Source organism: Haliaeetus albicilla, chromosome 2 (assembly GCF_947461875.1).
Source record: "Haliaeetus albicilla chromosome 2, bHalAlb1.1, whole genome shotgun sequence".
Taxonomy (NCBI): Eukaryota; Metazoa; Chordata; class Aves; order Accipitriformes; family Accipitridae; genus Haliaeetus; species Haliaeetus albicilla.
In genome coordinates this window covers 33,537,303-33,549,055 of record NC_091484.1, presented here as the reverse complement: position 1 = coordinate 33,549,055, position 11,753 = coordinate 33,537,303, and positions in this window count along the sequence as shown.

Genomic DNA, 11,753 nt, shown 5'->3' with positions numbered 1-11,753 from the left:
AGAAAACTTGTATATGAAACCTGAGAGGTCATTTATAGACCTAACTGATGTTCTTTTTTTTCTTGATCTGTTATACAGTTTATACATCTGAATATATTGAGATACAAATTACCAATTAGGAAGTGTTTTACTGAAAGAGTTATTTGGAAGATAGATATATATTTGGAGAGGATATCAGTGTTGAGAATTAGTATGTGAAGAAAAAAATGTAAGATTATTTTTAAGCTTCTGGGAAAAAATGTTTTCTGAGTTTCACAGGCCAGGGATGATACACAATTAAAGGAGTTGTTCATCTAAAAGGTAAAATTTCGGGAATGAAGGCCTGCAGCTTCCAAAACTAGACTAATGTTACAGGCAGGCAGAAGGGCAACACCTAATTGTGTGCAATATTAGTAATACACGCAAGACTATCTGGGAAGCAGAATTTTGTATTGGAAAGATAGTGTTAAGATACAGTTAGTGAAAATAGGTAAGTCTTTGTTTATGGATTTTTACCTCCCATAGCATAGCTCTGATGAATTTTTACTGGTTATGCTTGTTGTTATTAGGAAAGATTGAGAGCCATTTCAAACATCTGGGAGCAAACATTTACTAGTTATACATTCTGCAAAAACATCTGGCCCTTGGGTACAGTAGGTTCAGGATCTGACTATGTTTGCACTCTGTATTTGTAATGTGAGTTCATTTATTAGAACAAAGGCAGATGGTGAGCCTACACTATGGGGAGGCACACAGAGGCACTGCTTGCAAAGATAAAAGCTATTAGCCAGGTAAGATGTTCCATTAGAGAACCTTTTTCATTCCCACTTCCCAGGCTGATAGGCACCATTCATTGTGTTTGCAGCGGGGAGAAAATACTGCTGCTGTGAGATCGGGGAAGACAAGGGCACGAGAAAAAGACTACGTGATTCTTCCAAACAACTAGTGATTTTGTGTACCTCTACTTAAATGATTCTGTTTGGGAACATTTACCTCCTTTTCCAGCAAGTCTTAGGTCTCATCCTTGGAAAATTCAGTTGCTTTTGAAAGTCTTTGCCAAAGACACAGTTGTAACCAATGCATGCTTGTAGAATATATGAAGTGAAAGATTTGGAAAGGCAGCTGTGTGACTGAAAATATAAATCCAGCTTTGTTTTTCTGCCTTAGCTTCTAAGAAGCTTTATACTTCACTGTTACTTTATGCTTTTTCAGAGTTCCCACTCTGGAGTGCACGTGCTGTCTTATCCTTGTTTAAGCTAGATGCGCCATATCAACTCCAGCTCAGGTTCCTGATGCTTGCAGCATCCAGAGAACTTAGAATGGGAATAACTAAGGGTAGTTGCAGGGAAAAGTCAGAGAGTAGACAAGTCACAGCCTGCCTACTGTCTAGGCTCCACTCAGTATTTTTCTACAGTCAACTTCTCTGGACCCTTGGATTTCTGTAGGAGACTGCATTTCAGAGAAGCTGCTCTTCACTTGGGTAATAATATCTTCATGCATATGGGATTGTTGTGCATCTGAAATTTAAGGATTTTTTTGTTGTTGTTGGCCTTTTTTTCTAATTTTGGCTTCAAGCTTTTGTGTGAAAGGTCACATTTAATTGGGATTTTTATCATCTAATAGAAGCCTTTTCTTTTAAATGTAACAGACCCGTTGCTGTTTTTCTAAAACCAGAGTATTCAAAAGCAGGATGCAAGAGGATGGCAGGGAAGGAAAGGAGAGTTGTTTTCTGCACAACTACAATAAATGTTCTGTTCTATTTGTTTTATTAGCAAAGCAAATTTCATAGGAACATAAAAATACTTTGAAGAAGCTACAAAACCATTACCACTATTTTTTTCTGAACTACCTCCAGAAAGATAGTTCTGAAATCCTGTACAACTTCTTATACTCAGCTGTGAGCAGCTGGCTGAAGTCTCTGAACACAGATTTCACATTCAGCATTCAAGGATGCTCAAGACCCCAGGGAACACAAAATCATAGAGTCATAGAATTATTTGGGTTGGAAGGGACCTTAAAGACCACCTAGTTCCAACCCCCCTGCCATGGGCAGGGACACCTTCCACTAGACCAGGTTGCTCAAAGCTCCATCCAATTTGGCCTTGAACACTTCCAGGGATGGGGCATCCACAACCTCTCTGGGCAACCTGTTCCAGTGCCTCACCACCCTCATAGTGAAGAACTTCTTCCTTATATCTAATCTAAATCTACCCTCTTTTAGTTTAAAGCCATTACCCCTTGTCCTATCACTACACTCCCTGATAAAGAGTCCCTCCCCATCTTTCCTGTAGGCTCCCTTTAAGTCCTGGAAGGCTGCTATAGTGTCTCCCTGGAGCCTTCTCTTCTCCAGGCTGAACAACCCCAACTCTCAGCCTGTCCTCATAGGGGAGGTGCTCCAGACCCCTGATCATCTTCATGGCCCTCCTCTGGACCCGCTCAAGCAGGTCCATGTCTTTCTTACGCTGGGGTCCCCAGAGCTGAACACAGTACTCCAGGTGGGGTGTCGCCAGAGCGGAGTAGAGGGGCAGAATCACCTCCCTCGACCTGCTGGCCACACTTCTTTTGATGGAGCCCAGGATACGATTGGCTTTCTGAGCTGCGAGTGCACATTGCTGGGTCATATTCAGTTTTTCATCCACTAATACCCCCAAGTCCTTCTCCTCAGGGCTGCTCTCAATCCACTCATCGCCCAGCCTGTATTTGTGCTTGGGATTGCCCTGCCCCATGTGCAGGACCTTGCACTTGGCCTTGTCCAATTCCATGAGGTTTGCACAGGCCCATCTATCAAGCCCATCAAGGTCCCTCTGGACGGCATCCCTCCCCTCCAGCATGTCGACTGCACTACGCAACTTGGTGTTGTCAGCAAACTGGCTGAGGGTGCACTCAAACCCACTGTCCACGTTGCCAACAAAGAAGTTAAACAGGACCGGCCCCAATACCACCTCCTGAGGAACACCACTCATCACTGGTCTCCACTTGGACATCGAGCCATTGACTGCAACTCTTTGAGTGCAACCATCTAGCCAATTCCTTATCCACCGAGTGATCCACCCATCAAACCCATGTCTCTGCATTTTGGAGACAAGAATGTTATGTGGGACAATAACAAATGTTTTGCACAGCTCCAGGTAGATGACATCTGTTGCTCTTCCCTTATCCACCAATGCTGTAACCCCGTTTTAGAAGGCCACCAAATTTGTCAGACACGATTTGCCCTTAGTGAAGCCATGTTGGCTGTCACAAATCACCTCCTTATTTTCCATGTACCTTAGCGTAGTTTCCAGGAGGATCTGCTCCATGATCTTGCCGGACACAGAGGTGAGACTGACTGGCCTGTAGTTCCCTGGGTCTTCCTTTTTTCCCTTTTTAAAAATGGGGGTTGTGCTTCCCCTTTTCTAGTTGTTGGGAACTTCCCCAGATCTGCAGGACTTCTCAAATGTGATGGATAGTGGCTTAGTCACTTCATCCACCAGTTCCCTCAGGACTCACAGATGCAACTCGTCAGGCCCCATGGACTTGTGCACATTCAAGTTCCTTAGATGGTCTCAAACCTGATCTTCTCCTGCAGTGGGTGGTTCTTCATTCTCCCAGTCCCTGCCTTTGCCTTCTGCAATTTGGGTGGTGTGGCTGGAGCACTTGCCAATGAAGACCAAGACAAAAAAGTCACTGAGTACCTCAGCCTTCTCCATATCCCAGGTAACCAGGTCTCCTGTTTCCTTCCAGAGAGGGCTCACATTTTCCCTAGTCTTCCTTTTATTACCAATGTACCTATAGAAGCATTTCTTGTTGCCCTTGACATCCCTGGCCAGGTTTAATTCTATCAGGGCTTTGGCTTTCCTAACCTGATCCCTGGCTGCTCAGACGATTTCTCTGTATTCCTCCCAGGCTACCTGTCCTTGCTTCCACCCTCTGTAGGCTTCCTTTTTGTCATGTTGTCCCTCCAACAGATATCGGGGTGGTTGAAATCCCCCATTAGGACCAGGGAACATCATGTTTGTAACCTTGTCTGGATGAATGTGAGTCACTTATTGGAAGTTGAATATGCAGGTGTTCGGGACTCTCCATCTGATACAGTAGCATACCCCCTTTGCTCCACAGTGTGTGCTACTAAAGGCTTTTGCTGGCTTTGGATTGGATTCCAGTAACAGTTTCAGGCTTTGTTTTTTATTTTGAAAGCAGCCAATAAATTAAGGATCATCAACCATCTGTATGTTCTTGATCTGGTCTTGCCTGGGACACAACGGCCAAGAGAAAGCTTGTTAGAAATAAGAATAAAACTCAGAAGAGAGAAGAACCCACTTTGAAGTAAACTGAAACAATCACCAGGCTGATAACAGAGCCAGAATGTACTTTAGAAATACTGAAAAATCTTCCTCTTATAGACTTTCCTCTATAGAAAATATTAGCCTGCTCTTTTACTTACGGGATCCTTTCCAAGCAACTAAATAAAGGCTTTTAAAAAAGAACATAACTGAACCTTAAAGGAAAAGAGCATACCAAAAACAGACTCTGCAACATAAACCACATATATCTCTTAAAGCAGGGCAGTGGTGTTCTCAAAAGCCCACTGAAGATAGGGTAAGCTTGCCAGCTGGTACTGGTACTGAGAGTTTTTACCTTAATTCCATAATGCACAGTTTATATTTCATTTGTACAGATGACTTCTTATGGGAGCTCTTTGTCTGATTTGGTCACCAATAGTAGATCAGTGAGGTGATAGAATGATTTTGCAGTTATAGCATCTTAAGATGTATTAGTACTTCTGTAAAATAAAGGCTTCTTTTGAACGACTGATGAATTGAAGGAGCAAGACTGTTTTGTCAATGGTAGCAGCAACATGGTTTGTTCATTTGCCAGGCTAACCTATCATTTGGCAGGAAATGCAATGTCAGGCAGCATTTTGTGGTGCTGCAATAAAAATCCAAAGATGAATATCCTTAAAAAAAAAAAATTTAAAAATCGGCTTTCAAAAATTTAAAGAGAGGAGCTAGAATGTGCCTGGCATGCTCAAAAAACATGCAAGTAAAACTGTAGCTGCAGAAGTGTCATTACTCATATTTAAACACCAAACAAAGCTGAAGATGTGCAATGCCAGACTTTGCTCCAGGGACACAAGTGGTTTTGCAGCACTGGTAGCAGTAGTGTAACTGTTACTGTGATGATATGGTTTTGTTTCATGTAGCATTGTGGAGAGTTGGGAATATGTTACTGTTGACAACGTTCATAAATATGAGTAAAGTATGAGTCATAAATATGAGTAAAGTATGAGCAAAGTATGAGAAATTTGCTTTTGTGGCTTGATTTCACATTTCCTGGAGCCTTTAACATCACATATCCTTACTTTAGCTAAGTTTTTATTGCTATTGAATTTTATGGTGCATGTGTTGAACATTACAGGAGGTGGAAAGAAATATAAAGTGCTGAAATGGTGGATTGTCCAGGACTTCAGGAGAGTCTCTGAAACCGGAGTGAATGGAGCCCAAATGTCATTTAACATATGGCAACTTCTGAAGAGGATTCTTTTGTACAAACCCCTTCAAAAATGTTCACTGCGTGCTTGTTGTGGCTATATCTGGCAATCCATTAATGGCACAGCATTGTTCTGGGTGCTGTAGACACAGAGAGTAAAAGACAATCCCTGTCCTAAAAACTGTAACCATTCAGTTATGCAAGATGGGTAAGAAGAGGAAGGAAGGACATCCTGTTTATGATAAGACACATAGATTTAATATATTCCTTACTTCAAATTTAAATTACTGTGAAAACAGGACTGAAGAAATTATTTCCCATATCTTGGATCAGTATCTGAATAGCAAGCCATCTTGCTGCAGGGCAGATCCTCTGTTAATGAGAGATACTAGGTCTGATGAAGGAAAACATGGTGCCTGAATGTCTTGTCACTGCAATTTGAAAGACAAGAGTACCATTCCCAACCCTGCTGTTGGTTTCCTGGGTGATTTCAAGCCTTGCATCTCGCTTTCTGACCTGTAGGAAAGAGGGAAGGATCTCAGAGTGAAAAGTGGTACATAAGAAACCAGTAGCTACGTTCGACGTGAGTTCTAAGTCTTCTTATTTTCCTACTGCTACAACCATCAAGTTTTTCAAAGTCTAGGAGATGAAGAGGTAACCACAATGCATCCTCGAAAAGGAAAGGATTGGGTAAAAGGGCAACACTGGAAAGTACTTTCCCAGATTGGAAATGGACATGGTAAAAGGCTCCTTCTGTCAAAGTTAATGGGAAAACTTCATCCGACTTCCTTGAGAGCAGTTGCAAGTCCAAGATGGCAAAGGAATTGTACTTCAGGATGGGACATCTAATGCATCCCTCCCCTTGCTCACCCTTGATGTTGGGAAAAGAGGATCCACTGATAGGGTCAAACCTGATCGTAAAAACCAATGAAGTAGGTACGCAAAATCCATGAGAGGGTGGGGACGGGCATGGGCGGGGAGGAGAAAAAGATAAAAGTGCCTTGATGAGGGATACAAAATAAATATTTTTGTTTTAAGCAGAAGCGTTAGTTACAATTGCAGGTGCCATGAGCAGACACTATAATAAAGATGTTAGTATGTTACGAGAAGCGGCAGTGCTGCTCTTCGCTTGATCTCTCTTGCCTTTTGCTGCTCTTCACCCGATTCCTCCTGTCTTTCCAGTCTGTTGCCGGTCAGAACACAGCAAATCCAACCCTCGTGGAGTCCTTAGGGAGGTTGGCGAGTTGGTGATCCCTGTGTTTGGCAGCCCGCTGGATTTATAGCTAGCATAAACCCTTTTATATTCGATAGTTTTAGTGAAACCTTGTCTTCCACTGCTGTTTGGAGCCCAGGCGCAGAAGAAACATAGGTTTTAAAAAAGAAACTGACCTAAAAAAAGGAAGGAAAGCATGTCTGTCAGTGTTGGTTAGCAAAGTCTGCGGCTGACATGATGTGTATTTCTTGAGTAAGGGTAACATTAGGTAATGTTTGCAAAGCAGTGAAAAAGGAATAGCTTTGCTTACCATCAGCTGTACTGTAAAATAACTTTCTCCTCTTTAGACTGTCTCTACTTTGTCAAACCCTCATCTGGCCTGGTTGGAGGCTTAGTCTCATGTTTTATGCCTAAATATGGAGCTCTTATCCATATCCATAAGTAACTCTTACGGAGTTACTTATTTGTGCAAAAGTTGGATTTTTTTCCTCTATCCTGCTGCATGGGTACACTTTGACTAAAAAGGGTGAAGGAAGGGTGTTTGGGATTTTGTTCACAAGATGGCACTAGCCACTAACCAGTGCTACCTTCCTTTTAACCCTAGCACTGAATTGTCTAAATCTTTAACACAGTGGTAGGAAGAGCTGCTAGTGATTAACTACAGACAAGACAGCTAGAGTCTTTTCTTATATGCAGCTAAGTCATCTTTTTGTCTACTTAAATAACTCTTGGATCTTGAAGAAAGAAAATAAGAAAACAAAAAAAAAGTGTTTTTTAAAGAAAATATAGTTGCATCTCAGAGATACTTGTTATTAAGAGGGAATGTTCTTAGTACAATGTGAGGGAGAGTAAGGTGAAATACTATTTCTGTTAATGGCAGCTGGGATCCTAATTGCCTCTACCTAGGAGGCAATAATTTGTTGCACTGACAACTTGCAGTTTGTTTCTGTTTAATTTGAGTCCCACTAAACTGTTACCTTAGAAACTGCAGTGACTTAAGATACAGATTTCAAAATGCAGTGCCTTAATACAATATTTTTTTAACTCCTCAAAAATATTAGACAAATTTCCATTTATATGAACTGCTCCTGTTTTCTTCCCACTTCTTCTGTTTTATAGATGAGCTGCTCTCCAATTGAGCAGTGATTCAAGCAGAGCTGCGTAAGATGCACGTGACCAGAGAGGCTGTATCTCTCTCATTAATTGCTGTGTGAAGTCAGCTGTAGTTTAGTTTGCCATTGTCATGGTTTAACCCCAGCCAGCAACTAGGCACTGTGCAGCCACTCGCTCACTCCTCCCCACCACCCAACCCCACTGGGATGGGGAGGAGAAGTGATAGAAAAAAAAAGTAACTTGTGGCTTGAGATAAGAATGATTTAATAACTAAGGTAAAATAAAATATAATAATAATAATTGTAATGAAAAGGAATAGAATAAAAAAAAAAATTAAAAAGAGAAATAAAACCCAAGAAAGACAAGTGATGCACAATGCAATTGCTCACCACCTGCTGACCGATGCCCGAGCAGTGACCCGTGCCTCCTGGCCAACTGCCCCTGGTTTATATACTGAGCATGACGTTCTATGGTATGGAATATCCCTTCGGCTAGTTCAGGTCAGCTGTCCTGACTGTGCTCCCTCCCAGCTTCTTGTATGCCTGCTCGCTGGCAGAGCATGGAAAACTGAAAAATCCTTAACTAATAAGCACTACGTAGCAACAACTAAAACATCAGTGCGTTATCAACATTATTCTCACACTACATCCAAAACACAGCACTGTACCAGCCACTAAGAAGAAAATTAACTCTATCCCAGCTGAAACCAGGACAGCCATTTTACAGTTTCTCCTACTTTAGTAATCCCCATTTTGTCTCCAGCAAACCCTTCTCATTTCAAGGGAAAGAGGAAGAACAGAATGAAATTACATTTACATCTTGCTGGCTTTATATATCACTTTAAACATTGTGTGTTTAGTATAATCCGTTACCAGGCAGTGCTAATAAGATACATGTAAAATTGCCTCAACTGCATTTTATGCAACAGTAATTCTTTTGGATATTAAATATTTGAATTAGTGTAAATACTAATTATCTGCCAGTGCAGAAACCAATTTGTAACAATGCAGCTCCTCTCCTTGCCTTTCTTATGCTTTCCCTTCTCTTTATTTAGGACTGGCTTATCCTTGCTTTTTGCACAAGTGAGTGGGATCTGCCAAGCCCAAAATAAGGAGCTCCATGGAAAGGCTTCTTGGAGTGAAACCTGTCACCAAGCAAAGCACAGAGGCTGTATCCTAGGTGGTTCCTTTCCAGCAACTGGATGATAGGCAGAAATGGAGCAGACTGAGAGCTGCTTCTTCCTGCTTCCCAGGACAGCGGTGACTGGGACTAATGGATGCGTTCAGCCCAGGAGAAGTGTCGCAAAGGACTCTCTTCCCACAGGCAGCCTCTTCAGACACAGTTCTTTCCTGGCCCCTCTCCAAGTGGTATGCCTATCTACCAAGTCATTTTGTGGGCTTTCTTGCTCAGAGTCTTCTTATTTATTTACCAAGGGCCTGATCCTACAAAATGCTGAGTTGTGGCATCAATTTCTACTGACTTCCATGGAGGGACCACAGCATTCCACAGGTTTGGGCCTTGAGACATTTCAGGAAAAGGTTACTTTGATAGGGAACTGCAATAGGGGTTTACAAGTGACTATTAATCATGTGGTATGGGAGTCCTAGCACATCGTATTACTCTTCCTTCCCAGTCCACCAAATTTGTCCTGATTTCCACTGTGTAGAAGTAGTATCATCTGGCCTACCGCTTTGACTCTAAATAGCCAGTGATCAAAAAGAAAACGTGTCATTGTCTTGTCAACATTCATGTGTCTGTACAGGCTGAGAGAGCAGCAGACCCAGAGACAGCTGAGAGTGTACTGGTGTCATTGGGCAGGACAAGAAGTCTTCCCTTTCTGGTTAACACAGGCTGCTGGGGTGTCACAGAGGCATGGGACTGTGAAGTTTCCCCATTTAGGTCAGGATCGTGTTCAGCCTTGGCATCTCTTTTCAGTAGACGCTGAAAGAGCAGTGGAGCAGGGATGTTGAGCGGTACCCTGGACTGTGGTGTTTCTGTCGGCAGGTTTGTCTGGGTCACTGCCTGCGGCTCCGAGGAGCCATGGCCAGCTCGCAAGGGAGAAGGATGAGACTGGATGCTTGCATGCTACAGTGCTTGCACCAAGGCAGGTGCTCAGAGCCGACAGCCATGCAGCCTGCAAGAGGAGTACTAAAACTGGCATCGGCCCTTTGTTTGACAGGTTGGGTGATCCTGGCACATACTTACTGAGGCTGCACCCAATACACAGCTAGGCGCAGCACCATCACCCCAGCCTTCCTGCTCCCCACCCCTCCAGGACTCTCTAGCCCCAGGCAGGACTGTAGAATCACTCGGACAGTTTGTATCCAGGCTGTGCAGTGCTTTGCTCGGCTCCCAGCCTCACGGCCTCTTCCCTTCTGCCATGTTCCCAGCGTGAAACGGGGAACAAAAGGCATCCGGAAGCCTACAGAGTGGTGGCTCCCTCCTCTCTTCACAGAAGTTGAATGGAAGCACGACTGTTCTGTGTTGGAACTAATTGGTGGTCACAGCTGCCTCTGAGACTGTGCTGGAACGTTGTACCCCTGAGAAACTGTGGCACAAGCAGTTGGAGTTGGATGCCACACTATCCAGTGGCTCACGTTGTGCCAGGCTAAGCAATTAGGGCTCATCCACCGAATAAAGCAGACTGTGGCCAGGCTTCTTGGCAGTGTATGACTATTGTACGGCAGATGGTACACCGACTATAACGGACTAAGAAAATACTCTGAGTTGGGAAAATGTCACAGCTAAAAATGCCACCACAGCTGACGTTCTCTGGAAAAGCAGAGGCCAACTGAAAAAGCCTTTTATGCAGACAGTGGGTACCAGCAAAAATGAAGACAGTCACGAGATTTTTTTTCTCACATTCTGAATCATTCGATGACTCTCAGACTTTAGAGGCATGCTTCACCCTCCCTGACATTAACCAAATAAAGATAAGACGGAAGGGTGGGGGGTTTTGTTTTGTTTTTAATATGAGAATACAGAATGAAAATGCAAACTGAGGCACCAGATTTTTCCATCGGGGAGTTAGCATAGTCCCTGATGAATTGCCATACTCTGACTGGGATCTGAGACAAAGCAATCAGAGAAAGATTATTACTAGAAAACACAAAACTGACCAGTTATATTGATCAATTGTAATTTGCAAAGCAGATGAAAACACCCAGATCAGTTTATGAAATTTATGAAGGCTGAACAACTGTCCAATACTGTGGAGGTGCTAGAAAATGAAAACTACAGACTACAAGTAAGGGGATCTGATGCAGAAAAGCATGTCAAAGCTCAAAACTGGATTCTCAAGAAATAAAATGTGATGATGCAGAGACTCTGGCGATCATTGTGAGCCAAGACGATGCAGCATTTGAAAGAAGGATACAGGAACACTCGTGGGTTGTATTATTTGCTAGCGGCAACAGTGAGTGTAGGTTGGACTGGAGGATAGTGAGCTTCAGGAAGGAAGGAAAAGTGGATAATGCTGCAGCTGAAGCTATATATACTAATCTCCCCTAAAGCAAATAGGACATGTGTTAGCAATGAGTTAGCCAGCAAGGCACAAACTGCTATAACATCAGAAACGGGAATATCAACATCAAAACAGTGCTGATAAGGCTGAAGAGAAACAGATAAAGCCTAAGTGATGATGTTAAGAGATGTGAATTGACTATCTTGGTAAGTTGTGAATGGGCACTATTGCAGTTTGCTGGGGGGCAGGAGTGGGGGGGACCGTAATTGTTATGGAATCTGGGACTTACCTAGTTGTTGACCTCCTCATGTGGATATACCCATTAGAGAGACAGGAGGAGAAAAAAAAAATAATAATTTGAGGGTGTGCTCACAAATGAGCAATATTTGTAACACAGCACCAGAGATAGTCCAACTGTCCCATAATTCACACCCTTAGTAAAGTTCTCCTCACCCTGAGGCTGAAGTCTGGGGAGAGACAGGCAGATTGATTACACTAGGAATCACAAAATCAATA